Here is a 17,096-nt window from a genome sequence, read left to right as displayed (position 1 = left end):
AAGAGAAAGAGCCACTTGGAAAGCAATCTTTGATAAAATATATTCTGAATAACTTATACTTACTTCTCAGTTACTATCTATCTCTTCCTTATTTGATTCTTTTTCTTAGTTATCCTGTTGCCCATTCTCTCTTAAATAGTCATTGTTATGAATATTCCAATTTTATTTCTAAAAGGAAAAATATGCTGGAATTAACAATGAATAAGTCTTGGGCCAAAAATAAAAATTTCCCTGAGATAACGCCACATATTTGAAAGGTATTACTGGATAAGTAAAGAAATTAAAATTCAAAGCACATTTGTCAACAATGGGTTCATGGATGGACAAACATGGAGCCTCTCAGTTCATTTGTTACACACTTAAACCATGGCCAATATGACACTTCTTAATCAACATCTCAGCTCTCTGTGGTCTGAATCAAAGCTGTCAATGTTAGTGACACAAATAAAATTCTATTACTCTAAGTTCCACAGAGCCTTGGGAACAATTGAAGAGACAGAATTTAATCTGTCTCATGGCTCATCAACAAAAACAATTTAGTTCAAATAGCAGACATCCTACCTACCTCCCTGTAAGAAACAAATAGGTACAGCTGGACTTAAAGCTCACAGGTGGAGTTAGAGGGGCGAGTGACATGAAAAACTATCCTTTGGCTCAAAAAGGAAGAAGATTTGAGTTGGGACCAATTATGAAAGACAAAATATGCAATTCTAAAACATCCATATTATAGCCATTTATATAACCAAAACAATATTTTGATTTATGATGTTATGATACCACTAATTCAGGAACAAGCTACTTGTAAATGACAGCCACTTCTATAATAGAATGGGTGAAATGTAGAAATTGCTCAGAATTGACATCTTGACAGGTAACATTTTCCTGGGATGAATCTGAAATGGCCTATAATCATATTTGAGCATGACTATGAGGTAAGTCACCTAGCTAGATATATCATATAAGAATTTTCTTACTCAAAAAGAAACTAGAATTCAAGGGCAAACTATCAATAAGCATGAGAAGTCAAACACAGTACAATTTGGAGAATTCAAACTCATATCACCTTTTAAAGTGTCACATATCTACAAATGAAAACAAATGAACATTTAAAACTAAAGACCTTTTCCTATTTAAGTACTAGGTCTTACCATCAATAGTCTACTGAATCCTGCTCTCTAAGCTTTGTTGGTGTTTGGAAAGGCAGCAAGTATATATATATGTAAGGAGGTATTGTACATACATATTTGTGATACATTTTAGTTTAGAAATAGGATACTCACACACAGAGTATTTCTACCTTGGGTCTTCCATTTACATATACAGACTTCTGTCTCCCTCTCTCTCTTTGGCTCTTTTATGTGTGCGTGGTTGAATGTGTATTGGAAAGCATATACGTTTACATATTTGTTTTAAATAAATTTGCCATCTAACTTTAATATATTGCTAGCCTGATTTATAAACCATGTAATTAAGAGAGGTGTTGATAGCATTTGAAAGTGACGTCCAGCAAAGACACATCATGGCGGTGATCCAAGGGCTTCCTTGATGTAAGCGTGTGGTGAAAAAGACAAAGATCTCATAGCAAAAACTGAAACAGAAATAAAAGCTTTCCAAGAAGACAAGGAAAAAGATACTTACTATAGTGGCAAAATTATCTTACAGCACAATTTATCTCACTTTATTTTTTAAAAAGAGCAATAACTTAAGTTTGCATAACACCTTTCATTCAAAAGAAAGCATTCTACATGCAGTGAAGCTGATTTTAAGATATAAAGCTCTGTGAAAGTCGTCACTGAAATGCTGCTATATTCTGTTGTGAGATAGTAAAGGCTCTAAAACTGGCTCCCAATGAAAAAGTCTGGCACAACCGTTCTGAGAGGAAAATGCAGAAAAGACTCAACTGTGGTGAGGTGGGAACAGCACTAAAATAGTAATCAGTGTGACTAAAATTATTGACAAGAGTAGGAGTTATTAATATTTAGTTACTAGCATGTTCACTTGGGTCTAGTGAAGATAATGAAGTAATAGATTAATACAGCCTGCAACTACTATTGTTAGGCTAATAATTTGTTTATGCCAATTAATCAGTGATAGAAAACTAAAATACAGGAATGTACATGAATCACTAGTGTTGGTACGAAAGAAAGTAGGAATGAATAAAATTGTCACAAAAATCTTGGATGAAAAAGGATGTCAACAATACCTCCTCTCAAAGAACACAAAAAGGCTATGTTAGACTTGATTTTAATGTCCACAGAATTTCAAGTGTCATGACAATAAAAAAATGTGCTGGCATCCTGCCCTCAACCTACAATCAAGGTGTGTTCTAGAGGCATCTCTACACCATAGCCACAGGCTAAGAGGGCATGAGAAGGAGCAGTATGAAAAGGAAGGGAGGAAACCTAAGAACAGTGGAATGGGTGGAGCTTTATGATTAAAAAAGAGAATTCCATGTTGGTCAACGATTTGTCTTAAAGACCCTTTCCTATTCCACTTCCCTCCCCAATATTGTACACTACAAAGTAGATCAGTTTGGGTTTTGTTTATTTTTTTAAAAAAATATTTATTTATTTATTTGGCTGCACTGCATGGATTGCAGGATCTTAGTTCCCAACCAGAGATCCAACCCTGGCCCCCTGCAGTGGAAGCGTGGAGTCCTAACCACTGGACTGCCAGGGAAGTCCCAATTTGTTTGTTTTTAAATGAGTGAACTAAGTTGTAATCCAGGCTCTACCAACAACTACTAGGATCTTCAACATATTATTTAACTTTATGGAGATCATCAAAATATGCCCCCTCACTTTATAAATGAGGAAATGGAGTCCTGGAGAATTCTTTTAGTCTAAGCTCTAATATGTGAGTGGATAATGGCTATTATTCATTAAGTATTGTAAGGGCAATAGGGTGCCATATCTGAAATGGCATGGTTTCTTTATCAAGAACATTTTTTTCCTCTTTAAAGTATTTTAATTGACTTTGAATGAATTTGAGTAGAAAACATTTTTACATTCACCTGTGAAATATTAACTACCACTGAAAACCAAGCCAAACCAGACTCATTACATAGTAGAGTCCATGGAATGACTGTCTATACCATATTATTCCCACAGCTGATTTCCAATAAACCTCCTACCCACCATCTGACCACATCCAACATCATACAATGAACATTTCAAAACAAACAAAAAAAAACAAAAAAAAAAGCAAAACTATTACTTAGACAAATAGAGTTCCAGATAAATCTTTGTATTTCATATTTTGCTTACTCAGTTTATCCAACATTCTGATAAAGTAAAACTCCACAAGATTATTACACATGAAAAATGTGAGCTTTACTTATTTCTGTTCTTTTGCTGTTTTCAACTTATATTACATCTGCTCAAACAATATAAAACATGACATGTCCTAGCTGGCAATGTACTTTCATTTGGAATCCTAATTATCACTGACTCTGTTACTAAGAATGCCAAGTATTTGGCACATATATATCCCAGGGCCTGGGGAAAAGAAAGATGAAAGGTCAAGTTCTCTGTTACTATGATTAGATAAGCAGAGAGGCAGGCAGTTGTGCTTATTTGAAGAAGCACCATGTCCTAAGCCACAAGCTTGGCCTTCACATGCTGCAAAACCAATGTGCACACATGGCTAAGACGTAGGGAAATCCGTGGTGTGTGTACACTAATAAGGCAGTAGCAGCTTGCTGTCCATTCGTAACTCATCTTGAAGAGAATATTACTGAAAAGGCATGCCAAAGTTCCTCACTATATCCAGGTTGTGTTAGCAAGTGCCTTCCTAAAACTAAAAATAATATTATACGTCCATTCAGTCCCTATCCGCTTGATCAGCAAGAGTTATTTTTTTTTATTGAAGAGTTATTTTTTTAATTGAAGTACAGTTGATTTACAATATCGTGTTGTTTCAGGTGTACAGCATAGTGATTCAGGATTTTTGCAAATTATATTCCATTATAGGTTATTATAAGGTAATGGGTATAATTCCTGGTACTCTACAGTAAATCCTTGTTGCTTAAGATTTATTCAGTCTTTATCAAAGTTCTCACACAGATTTCATCCAGATCTTTACAGGCTGTGTCATATTCTTCCAGAAAGTGTTATGCCCTTCCCGTTACTGTTTTGGCCGTGACTCCCCACAGAGGTCTGGCACACCAGGTGAGGATGAGGGTCTCTCTGGTTATAAGTCTACCAGTTTCCTTCCTTTGACCAAACTCATCCTGGTGTCATGGGTGTGAAATCACTAAAGTAAAATTAACTCAATGTTGTCGAGTGGTTTTTAACACAAAAGCAGTAATTTGTCGTGCTATACTGATAGGAGAGATGCAGCACATTTATTAAGACATGAACGGCCCGTTCCCTTAGACGGCTGCATCTGTCCTCTTGTCTCTAGCGCCTAAAAGTTACTCTTAATTTGGAATAGAAATGAGGACCTTCCCAGAGATAAACCCACACACATATGGTCACCTTATCTTTGATAAAGGAGGCAAGAATATACAATGGAGAAAAGACAGCCTCTTCAATAGGTGGTGCTGGGAAAACTGGACAGCTACATGTAAAAGAATGAAATTAGAACACTCCCTGACACCATACACAAAAATAAACTCAAAATGGATTAAAGACCTAAACGTAAGGCCAGACACTATACAACTCTTAGAGCAAAACATAGGCAGAACACTATGACAAAAATCACAGGAAGATCCTTTTTGACCCACCTCCTAGAGAAATGGAAATAAAAACAAAAATAAACAAATAGGACCTAATGAAACTTAAAAGCTTTTGCACAGCAAAGGAAACCATAAACAAGACAAAAGGACAACCCTCAGAAAGGGAGAAAATATTTGCAAATGAAGCAACTGACAAAGGATTAATCTCCAAAATATACAAGCAGCTTATGCAGCTCAATATCAAAAAAACAAACAGCCCAATCCAAAAATGGGCAGAAGACCTAAAGAGACATTTCTCCAAAGAAGATATACAGATTGCCAACAAACACATGAAAGGATGCTCAACATCACTAATCATTAGAGAAATGCAAATCAAAACTACAATGAGATATCACTTCACACCCGGTCGGAATGGCCATCATCAAAAAATCTACAAACAATAAATGCTGGGGAGGGTGTGGAGAAAAGGGAACCCTCTTGCACTGTTGGTGGGAATGTAAATTGATACAGCCACTGGGGAGAACAGTATGGAGGTTCCTTAAAAAACTGAAAATAGAACTACCATAAGACCCAGCAATCCCACTACTGGGCATATACCCTGAGAAAACCATAATTCAAAAAGAGTCATGTACCACAATGTTCATTGTAGCACTATTTACAATAGCCAGGACATGGAAGCAACATAAGTGTCCATCGATAGACGAATGGATAAAGAAGATGGGGCATATATATACAATGGCCATAAAAGAAATGAAATTGAGTTATTTGCAGTGAGGTGGATGGACCTAGAGTCTGTCATACAGAGTGAAGTAAGTCAGAAAGAGAAAAACAAATACGATATGCTAACACATATATATGGAATCTAAAAGAAAAAAAAAATGGTTCTGAAGAACCTAGGGGTAGGACAGGAATAAAGACGCAGATGTAGAGAATGGACTTGAGGACACGGGGAGGGGGAAAGGTAAGCTGGGACGACGTGAGAGAGTAGCATTGACATATGTACACTACCAAATGTAAAATAGATAGCTAGTGGGAAGCAGCCGCATAGCACAGGGAGATCAGCTCAGTGCTTTGTGACCACCTAGAGGGGTGGGATAGGGAGAGTGGGAGGGAGGGAAACGCAAGAGGGAGTAGATAAGGGGATATATGTATATGTATAACTGATTCACTTTGTTATAAAGCAGAAACTAACACACCATTGTAAAGCAATTATACTCCATTTAAAAAAAAAAAAGACCTTTGGTTGCTTTGCCTGTTTTATTTTCAAATGCAAATGGAGCATTTGCACCTGACTTCAGCTATTACTTCAGCTATTACTGACGTATTAACTTCCCAGACATTGTTGGGCTTGCCAGTAGTCATCAAGTGGCTATTAGTGGGAGGAGGGTTTGTAGGCCTCGGGCTAAAATTATAGTCCGGCTATGGACTCACTCGTAGTTTGAGGCTAGGCAGAATAATATAGATGATGTGAGGCCATGGGCGATTATTAAAGCGGTGGCTCCTATGTAACTTCAAGGAGTCTGGATGAGAATAGCTGCAATAACAAGTGCTATGTGGCTGACGGAAGAGTATGTGATAAGTGATTTTAGGTCTGTTTGGCATAGACAGATTGAACTGGTTGTAATTATCCCTCATAAGGAGAGCGTAAGAAAAGTGTGTGCTACGAATTCTGTCAGGGGGTTGAGTGTCGCTGTAATTCGTAGCATGCCGTAGCCCTCGAGTTTTAGTAATATGGCTGCAAGGACTATAGCGCCTGCGATGGGAGCTTCTACGTGTGCTTTGGGTAGTCAAAGGTGGAGGCCATAGAGGGGTATTTTTACCATAAAGGTTATTATGCAGGCTAGTCATATAAAGACGTTGGATCAGGAGTTGGGTAATGCTTGGGTTCAATACTGAAGCACTAGGAAATTCAGAGAGCCCGTGGTGTTTTGGATATACACTAATGCCACTAGCAGTGGGAGGGATCCGACTAGTGTGTAAAATAGAAAATAGAGTCCCGCATTGAGGTGTTCTGTTTGGTTACCTCATCCAGTGATGATGATAAGCGTAGGAATTAGTGTGGCCTCGAGTATAACGTAAAATAGAATTAGTCCTGTGGCGGTAAATGTTATGGTTAAAAACGTTTGTAATATGATTAGTATAGTGATGTATAGTTTTTTTCGGGTCAGTGATTCTTTGAGCAGGTGAGATTGGCTATTAATATCAGAGGTAGGAGTCATATTGTCAAGATCAGTAGTGATGCAGATAGGGAGTTGGGAAAGAATATTAATGAGAAGTTAAGGCTATTATCATTAAACTGGTTAAGAAGACGCAGGCTTGTGAGGCTAACTAGCAAACTATGGGATGTAGCGTTAATTCAAATTATGTTGTTTTTTGATAATCAAGTCAGGGGTATTAGTATGATCGTAGGGATAATAAATTTTAGCATTGGAGGAGGTTAAGGTATTATACGTAGTCGGTGCCATATGTCTGGCTGCAGAAGGCAGTTTTACTTGCTCGTTTGCAGCATATAGGTTCCTATTCAATCCCTCCTGTTCATTCACACCTTTGCTCATGTGGGGAGTACCCCACTCTTTCTGTTGTGTACAACCTCAGTGAGAATCTTGAGCTGCTATACGTTCTTCTGCTGTTACTCAAGCAAGGCAGGTATCTTCAACTGGTCAACTGAACCCCTAGAGTGCTGAAGCTGCACTACTGTCCCTAGTTGGGTGGCAAAAGGCAAAAATAGTCTGTTCTCCAAATCTGTATAAAGCACTGCAACCGCATAGCACAGGGAGATCAGCTCGGTGCTTTGTGTCCACCTAGAGGGGTGGGATAGGGAGGGTGGGAGGGAGACGCAAGAGGGAAGAGATATGGGAACATATGTATATGTATAACTGATTCACTTTGTTATAAAGCAGAAACTAACACACCACTGTAAAGCAATTATATTCCAATAAAGATGTTAAAAAACAAAACAAAACAAAACAAAACAAACACTGTCCTCTAGGTCTCAGAGTTATAGTGTTTGTGCCCCAAGTCCCACAAGGTTTTGAGTCAACTTGCTGCCATCTCCCCTGCCTGCGTTCTCATTCCTGCCTCTCATCACCTATGTAGTTATTTCCCTCTGGTCCTCCAGTTAAGAAACAAAATTCCACATGCATATAGACTCATGCAAGTAATCTCCCATCTGTGGGGAGTAGGGTTAATTTTTTTGTTTGTTTGTGTTACCAGACTCACTCACCCAATCTCTGGGATACTCTTAGAACATTCCATCTGACTTTTAGATTGACACAACAAGCCCCTCTCCTCAAATGTATTTTTTCCCAGTTGGCCCTGCCCATGGCTTTTATTCATTATACATTTCTACTTGGCTGAACCCACTAAAGGATGAAGGGAGAAAAAAAAAAAAAAAGAACAATTTACATTTGGAAAATGGCCTCAATTAAGCTCTCTGCAGAACTTACTGTTTGTCACCCAGGCCAAAAAAATAATTAAAACTTTCAGGAAAAAAAATAACCTAGTAATGGCCAGAAACTCTACTACTTCAAAATCTATTTTCTCAAGCAATGGATTGCAAGTTTATGATGACTTCACGGGGTTGGAGCTGACATTGCTTATAGTGTACAGTTCTCCAAAGGTGTCATCAGCTTAATCTCTTCATCTGACAGTCATTATCACCGAAACATGGGCTGCTTCTCTCCAAACATGAACAGCCTGTAATGATTTGGAAGAACTGTCCACAGTGACTGCACAGTCATTCTCTGGAGTGGCTTGAGTGTAAGCTTAAGTTTATAGAAAAGGAGGAAGAGAGGGAAAGTATGTACCCAAATAGCAGTGGTTTATTCCAGCAGACGATGTTGTTTATCTAGAGGCTGATTTCTGCTTCCATCAGCCAAAGCATACCTTTCTTAACCTTAAAACTTACGTACACTATAAAAAGTTATTAGAATAAAGAGGGCCATGCTCAGAACAAATGCCAAAAGGAATACCAGAAAAAACTAGGTGAAATGCACTAAAAAAGCTTACTTCTGACTGCTCCCTGCAAAACGCAGGGAAAATACCTTTCCCACCCCAGTAATGTTGGGATAATAGAAGCTATATAACATGCCTATGCCTAGACACTGTTCTAAGGGCTCTACCTCAATCCTCGAAACCAATCCTCAGTACCTTGGGAGGCAGGTATTACTATTTTCTCTATTTTCAGATAAGAAAGCAGCAGCTCAGAGAAGCGCCTATCCCACTCTTTCAACATTTACCTATGTAGTCTTCTTTTTAGCCACTCGGGGATTTAGAGGGGAATTACCCTCTCTAGGTTTGTTGTGTTGAGATCATTCTTTGCATTAGACTATATGCTTGCAGTTTACTTGACTTTTATGTAGTAGCTTGAAGTGCAATGAAGAAGCAAAATATTCTATAAATACTGGGAATTTGTTCTTAGTATTTGCTATTAAAGTAAATATACCTAAGACTATCTTGTCCTGACTTTTATTATTGGTTTTTGAGAAAGACAAGTACCACTAACAAAGTGGCTTCATTTCTCAGGTCACTGGCAGATGCTCTGAAAACGTCATAGTGAAGTTCTGTTGAATTGTTAAAGTCATCAACGTCATACATAGTGCTGTTGCCATTCATTCATTCACTCACTCATTCTTTTACTCATTTTCACTCCTTCAGTTAACAAGTGTTATTAATTTGTAACCAGTGCCAGGTATTATGGTGGGCATGAAAATTATAAAAGCAGCCATGAGCTATGAAAAGAACCAAGCATAGTCAGAAGTCCAGCATTTTCAAATTTGAATCTATTAGTTACCAGCCTAGCGATTTGGGGAAAATTATTTAACCCCTCTTGTGCTTCTATTACTTTACCTGTGAAAGTGTGGATAGTATCATACCTCCTCAAAGGGATGCTTTAGAAATCAAATGAGACTATTTGAGAAAAATCTTTCATAGGCTACAAAATACAGTACAGGTTCAGGTTTAGTTATAACCCTCTGATATGACAATTCTAAAGAGCCTTAAAATTAGTTGGTGAGGAAAAACACATACACAGATAAAGAACTAACCAGACAATTTGTAAGTGCTAAATAAAAAGCTTAGTCATTAAGTTTTAAGGAATTTAAAGTAAGGGAAAAAGTAATTTCCAACTGGGAGAAACATGATTTGACTTTGGCTTTGAGATACAATTAAGTGGGAGAACAAGGAAACAAACAAAGAAACAACAAAAGAAAACAAAAAGAAACAAAGAAACAAACAAAAACAAGAACAGAAACAATGAAGCAATAACTAAAACACCCTATGGGTTTGGGCAATGCCTATAAACCCCTTAGACTAGAACTTTTTGAGCCAAGAGCTGGAGGGAGTTAGGGTTGATATGTGGGTTAGAAGAGCATCATGGGTTGTCTTAGATGCAAGTTAAGGAACTTGGGAAATTTTCAACAGGTCACTGAGAAATGCTGAAGGCTTTTGAAGAGAAGGGATCAAAGCTGAACTTTAGTAGATGAGTCTGGCAGCTTGTTCAGGGGAAGCTGGAGGGGAAGAGAGAGGGCAGCCAGAGAACCAGTGGGCAAGTTTATCACAAGAGCCAAGATGTGAGGCACATATGTAAAGGTATTTCCTAATTTGAGAAATCAGGGGTTTGCAAAGGCCAGGTGATTTGGTCAAGGTCAAGTTCACTTGGTCACAACACTGCCCCTAGAGCTGAGCTGATTCCTGTACTCTCTACAGTAGAGAAAGAAAAGCCCATAGGGGATTCCCACTCCCTCAAAAAGGTGTCCTAACTAGACAGCAGAGAGAGAAGGCTCTGACCCCAAGCCCAGGCTCTCTGAACAGATTGGTTGATCATATTACGGCTGGATGAAGTGAATCAATTTTCCACAAACCTGAAAATAAGGCATTTTAGTTTCAGAAAAAAAAAAAAGTTGTCAGAAGGGATTAGGCCCACATTTGTTTTTTTCTTATACCACTCACACCCCTCCCCACTTCCATTTTATTTTACTTTCCTCCTGTCCATATCCTGCAATGACTGAGAGTGATTCCTCTTTGTTTTTTTCCACTTTGATCAGCATCAGGAGATTTTTTTTTTTTAAGTCAAAGCAGAATAACAAAAGCAGAACACATCCTGAGTTAACTGAACTTCAAGAGAGAAGCTCAGTGATGCTCTTCCCACACACTGAAGAAACAGATAAAATGGACCAGGCTATTTATAGCCACCTTCCCATTTCTAATAATCTTCCATTTAATTAGGGCTGTAAATAGCACCAGCAAATGTTCTGCAGCAACACCTGAGGAGCAATCATGAGTAGGAGGAGCAATCCTGACCCCTCCTCAGAATATATCCCATCCTAGGCAATAGAACGGATAGTAGACTGAGTTCCACAGTGAACAAAGATGCTGAGTTACGGGAAAAAGCCATAATCTTTTGTGCTACGGAGAAGAAATGACTGAGCGTTTAAAAAGATAGAAAATTTAATTCTGCTTCCCCTCTACAATTCTAAACAATGTCAGTGATGAAATACTCTACCCACAAAAACAAACAAACCAACCAAACAACAAAACTTGTGTTGGTCAAAGTTCTAAACAGTTGCTGCAGACATAGTTGAGTTTAATATTATATATGTAAGCTTCAAATCAACACATTTTATTGCTTAGTATTTAATAACCATTGTATTCCACATGGAAGATAGTTGGAGAATTCCCAATTATACAATCAGTCCCCAAAACCCACAGACTCAGCTACATGCATTCACTTGGAAAGTAAGTTTGTAATGTTCCAGAATCATTAGCACTTAATTTAGGTGCAGTTTGTGCCTCCAATCCTGTGGTACTACATTATCTTTTTGTTTAAACAATACCTTTGAAATAATAAGTAATAGCACAGTGATCGTGAAGGCAAAAGAAAGAGAACTTGAGTTATTCAATTCGGTCATTCTATGTGACCACTTGGAATTTTCAACTGTGTTTTATTTCTGTCCACTTAGTGAAATGGAGAGAACTGTGTTGTGTAATTTTTTTGGTAAATTCAAATTTTAGGCCTTGTATGAAATATTGCCATTGAATCTGAATAACATTTTTTAAATTTTATTTTCTTTATTTTTTTATTTTTGGCTGCATTGGGTCTTAGTTGCTGCAGGCAGGATCTTCATTGAGGCATGCGAGATCTTTCATTGAGGCGAGGGCTCTTCATTGTGGCATGCAGGCTTCTCTCTAGTTGTGGCATGTGGGTTTTCTCTCTCTAGTTGTGGCACATGGGCTCTGTAGTTGTGGCACAAGGGGCGCAGAGCGTGTGGGCTCTGCAGTTTGCAGCACAAGGGCTCTCTAGTTGAGGCGTGCAAGCTCAGTAGTTGTTGCGTGTGCAGTTAGTTGTCCCGCAGCATGTGGGATATTAGTTCCCCGACCAGGGATTGGACCCACGTCCCCTGCATTGGAAGGCAGATTCTTTACCACTGGACCACCAGGGAAGTCCCTGAATAATATTTTTTAAAGTGAAATGTATTCTTCTACTTTAATTGTGAGTTGTTTTAAAACTAAAGAACCAAAAAAAAGTCTAATGAGAGTTACTAAATTATTAAATGATTATTAATGAAAATAATTTTGTCATAGAGAGGAGGAAAGGAGAGGGAAAAAGTTAGTAAATGTATTCCCACACTCCAGGGGTGCCACAGGCACACAGACACTTGGCTGAAACTGAATTCAGGGGATTTTGTTCCTTATAAATATACCCATCCTGACTAAAAAGTCCAAAAAGCCTTTCCTCTTCCCTTGTCTCAAGCTATGGAAGCAGGATCAGATTTCCTGTTTCTCTTCTTTGGAAATGATGGATTGGGTGAGACCTTTGGGGTATGAACTAAAATGTGAAGCATATTGTTCAGTAAAGAATTTAACTTTGCCCAAGGAGAGGTCTGGCCGTTGCCCTCAGCTTCTGGGAGGTAATCTGTAAGCCCCTGGACTGTCATGCCTGGTAGGAGCATTGTCTTTGTCTAGGGTAGGGCTGGCATGCGAGAGGGTCTAACACTGTGATTTATGGTGTGGCTGCAAGGCACGGCCACAATGTGATTTAAAGTGAGGCTTTGGGTGAAACAGTATCAGCTCTACCTCCTGAGAAGCTAGAGACTGAAGTCAGCCATGTGGCCAGTGAAGCATGCTTATATGATGGAGCTCCCTTCTCCCCACTCTCAAACAAAACAAAACTCTGGACACCAAGGCTAGGGTGAGCTTCCGTGGTTGGCAATATTCAGTGCATTCAGTCACACGTTAATGAGTTAATTGCCGTCTGTGACTCCACAGGGAGAGGGCAACTGGAAACTGCCCATTTGGATCCCTGAAGGCTGTCCCATGTGCCGCTTCCCTTGCCTGACTGTAATCTGCACCCTGTCCCTATAATAAACCATAATGATGAGTATAACAGCTTTCAGTGAGTTCTATGAGTTCTTCTACTAAATTATCAAATCTGAGAGTCGTTTTAGGAAGCTCTTAAACTTGCAATTGGTGTCAGAAGTGAGAGCGGTCTTATAGACTGTGTTCCCTCAAACTTTTCACATATGCGTCATCTGTCCTTCACCCAGAGTTGGTATGATAACAAAGTGCATATTGTGAATGTGCTTGGCTATCTGAAGCTAAAAGACTCCAAGTAAGGAAACACACTTCCAGGCAAGATGGCTGCCCTTATGTTATACAGGGCATTATATATTATATATATTATATTAGACATTAAATTAGTGTGGAACATTGCACAGTTCTAGTGTATGAAGAGGAGTATCATTCTGGCCCTGCAATGATCAAAACCTATAAGTACACACCATGTTGACACCAGCAGCATCCATTCTTTCATTTACTCACTCATTCAGTATACATGCCTGGAACATCTATTCTCTGCCAGTATTGTACCTGAAGACACACAGAAATAGCACACCTCTCTGCACTTGAGCAATTTATTGTGTAATGAATCAGAAAGTTATGTTCACACACACACACACACACACATTTTAAAAGTATGTAGAAAGTGTGATGGTGCTTACAAGTTCAATGAACCTAAGTTTCTAAAGGGGTGAGTCACTGACTTCAAAGAAAAAGGGATGTTTGAGCTGGGTTTTAAATAATGAATAGGCAGAAATGAAGGGCAGAAAAAGGTAAACTCACTGACAGTGTAGCAAAACAAAAAAGCGTTCAAATTGAGTAATAAGAATACATGTGAAGGACTCAAAAATAGAGGCTATGAAAAAAAAAAAACCCACCAAGCAGACTTTATTAATTATACTGGAGATTAAAGGCTGATGGTAAGCAGCTAAAGAGAAAGCAGCAAAAAGCAATTGATTTTATTATACTAGAAGGAATTTAGATGAGAGATTTGGAAGAGCATTCTTACTGCTAGATTTGAGAAACATCGATGACTACTGGAAATTTTAAAATATGGGTCAGTGTCACAACTGAAAAAGTTTAAGATAATAGGAGAGATGGCAATGAGCTTCCTCTGGATTCTGGGATTCTATGGAAAGTGGAAAAGGAAAAAAAGATAAAGCCAGGGATAAAAGCAGAATCAAGAGAGAGAATCTTTGATATGAGTCAGAATCCAGTCCATGGGGGGCCCGCACAAAGAAGCCTGAACAGACAGAAAGTGACAGCAGGGCCAGAAGGCTGACTTCTGTCCAGGGCCAACGTGAGGACAGAAGCATCTTCCCATCTGTCTCTCTCCTGGGTTGAGAAACCTCTTCCTCCATCCAATCGTTCTGTAATACAACTCTTCAAATAAACAAATCACTTACTATTTAAAAGTGGGTTTTGTGGTTTTTTTTTGCTTCTTTTTAGAAACTTGAATTTTGACGTCTGTGGCCTAAATCAATGAACCTCCTCAAATTATCACATTCAAAAGAAATTGCTGTGCTACCATGGCTGCTACTTAATTTCTTTGCTATTCTGAGATCTGTCTTTATGTATTTAAAAAGGTAAATGAATAGAGGGGGAAGAATATCTAGCGGAGATTTTGACCTTTGTCTAGGTTTCCCCTAAATATATATTTACACACAGTTGGCAGAGATTTGTGGAAGGGAGATTGGTGAATAACGTCCTTGGAACCTTTGGGAAATGCATTTTTAATTTATTTTTGCTTCTTTCCTTACCTAGATCAAATAAGTGGATAATGCCAGAGAGACGGGCGCCATCCTGCAGCCTAAGAGAGAAGCAATTACACATTCTTTTGCTCTCCCTTGAAATCAACACAGATAAGAAAAATACCATTTTGGCAGCACCTGCTGCTGCTGGTTTGGGGACTTTTTTTTTTTTTTTTGTCTTTCTTCTTCCCGGAAAGAAAGCAAAATCTAAGTTTAAAAAAAAAAAAAAAAAAAGCACAACTTGGCCAGCTGATCAATTTTACGGTAGACTCTTGCAGCAGAAGGGCTATTGTGTCTGAATCATACCTTCCCAGTTGGATTATTAATGCATGATTGATTGAAAATACTTACAAATGCATATGAAAAGGAGAAGCATCCTCCCCCCTTTCTGCATAAAAACAATAGCCATAAACCTCAGATCTCAGAGATTCTATTCGGTGGACGCTTAGGCAATAATTTCACTGAGGGTTAGTGACTGAAATGAGGAATTAAAAGCCATCATTGACATGGAAGGGGGACTAAAATGACAGAAAGTCTGCTTTCGAGAGAAAAAACTTCAGGTAAGACTCAGTGAAAGTTGAGTCCCAAAAATAACATGGTGCCTTTTTCCAGTTATCTTTATACTTAAAAAAAAAAAAAATCCAGGTCATTTTAATTCAGTATTTTACCCTTCTTATGCATTTCTCCCTTTGCTATTAGTCTGATGCTATTTCAGCTTCTTCTTTCATTTTCTTTTTCTTTCCGCTGAATCAACCCTCCACCCTCTGCCATTGCAACCATATTTCAGAAGAATTTGCTTATGCCTCGGGTCCTCGTTCTCTTTACCATTCTTCAATCTTCTACTCAGTTCTTGGATTCTAAGCCCCAAGAGGGTAGGAAGCAGGCCTACGAAGTTTTCTGTTTCAGCAGCAAGCTCCGCGCCATGCACAGTTAGGTACTTAATTGCTTTGTGATGACTGTGATTGATGATGTTTTCCACATATACTAATTCCAGGGAGAAATACACTTCCCTTATCAGATGAATTGCATACAAATGTCTACTCTGAAAACACGACTGCAACAAACAATTCTAGACAATAGGGTCTTCAAATGTTTACTAGAGGGCATACACACACACACACACACACACACACACACACACAAGAAATCAACGGTGATACCACTTTTATAACCTTTTTTAAAGCAAAAATGTCATGTAGATGGGGGGTTGGGGAGGAATGCCAGTGCATAACTTATACAACTTAGTAACTGTTTTCTTGGGCATGTTGTCTCAATTATTTCATCTGTAAATTGAGGAACAACCATTTGCCTTGCGGTAGTTTAAAATGTTTGCCAATTATTTAAAATTCCTCCCTTCAAAGTGTAGAACCTTACTTTCACTTTTTTTATTGTGGGCCAGAGGTAGTGATTCACTTCTAGTAAGCAGATATGGCAGACATGAATGCTGTTGTCTGGTTTTCTGTCTCTCTTTGTCTCTGTCTGTCTTTCTCCCAGTTCAGTCATCCTGGTCAAAGCCAGATGCCTTGTCTGAAGCAGCTCCGAGGAGAGGTATGTGAGAGGAGAAAAAGGCCTCCTGCCAAGAGCCAGCACTGATGCACCAGCCACCAGCCACGGGAATGCACCGTTGCGGAAGTGTAAAGTCCAGTTCCAGTCAAGCCTTCAGATGACTGCAGCCCCGGTGGGCACCAGTGACAATCTTGTGACACAGTCTGATTCAGAACCACTTAGCTTAGTCACTCCTGAATTCCTGACCCACGGGCGCCATGTTTGTTATTGCTTTAAGCCACTACACGTCTGGGTAATTTTTATATAAAACTACATAACTAATAGAACCTTTTTTCTCATAGTGTTATTCAAAGATCAAATGAAATAACATGCAAATCAGCTAGCACACGATAGTAACCCAACACATCTGAATTCTTTCTTCCTATTTGACAGGGATCAAACATGATTATGGCTGCACTCATTTCATAGACACTCCCTAACCCAGCATGTTTTTAAAGTATAAGTTTAACCCTGCCAAAGGTAGAGGAGGAACAAGCCTAATGTCTATTTAGCCTAAAGCCTGTCTCTTATTTATTCCATCTATATACTTCATTAAGTTGTGAAGTCCATTCTAATGACTTCTAGTATTGTATCTAGAAAGAAGATAGCACCTGGTGAAAAAAAGAAAAGCAACATGTATGAGAAAATAGCAGTGAGACGCTGAGGATGGGGTTTAACTAATTGTCTCAGACCCACCAATAAAAAATAAAACAAAGAAGGAAAACAAGCCAGAGAGTTAAACTTCAATAATAATCATAATTATTCTGACAATGATAAAATTTATTAGC

At 38.6% G+C, this 17,096-nt stretch overlaps 1 protein-coding gene and 1 long non-coding RNA gene across 4 annotated transcripts in view; both read right to left on the bottom strand.

Moving 5' to 3' along the window:
• LOC118890249 (neurexin-3-beta) overlaps positions 1 to 17,096 on the bottom strand; it is a 572,537-nt gene that overhangs the window by 264,322 nt on the left and 291,119 nt on the right. The window lies entirely within an intron of this gene.
• LOC118890251 lies at positions 7,030 to 16,594 on the bottom strand. The gene is made up of 3 exons (XR_005018714.1): positions 16,580 to 16,594; positions 15,027 to 15,032; positions 7,030 to 7,147 (listed from the first exon to the last, which is right to left on the bottom strand). It is a non-coding gene; the product is annotated as an uncharacterized LOC118890251 (long non-coding RNA).

This window comes from Balaenoptera musculus, chromosome 2, assembly GCF_009873245.2.
Source record: "Balaenoptera musculus isolate JJ_BM4_2016_0621 chromosome 2, mBalMus1.pri.v3, whole genome shotgun sequence".
Lineage (NCBI taxonomy): Eukaryota > Metazoa > Chordata > Mammalia > Artiodactyla > Balaenopteridae > Balaenoptera > Balaenoptera musculus.
The sequence above is the reverse complement of the archived record's forward strand: the minus strand, read 5'-3'. Positions and strand labels throughout refer to the sequence as shown.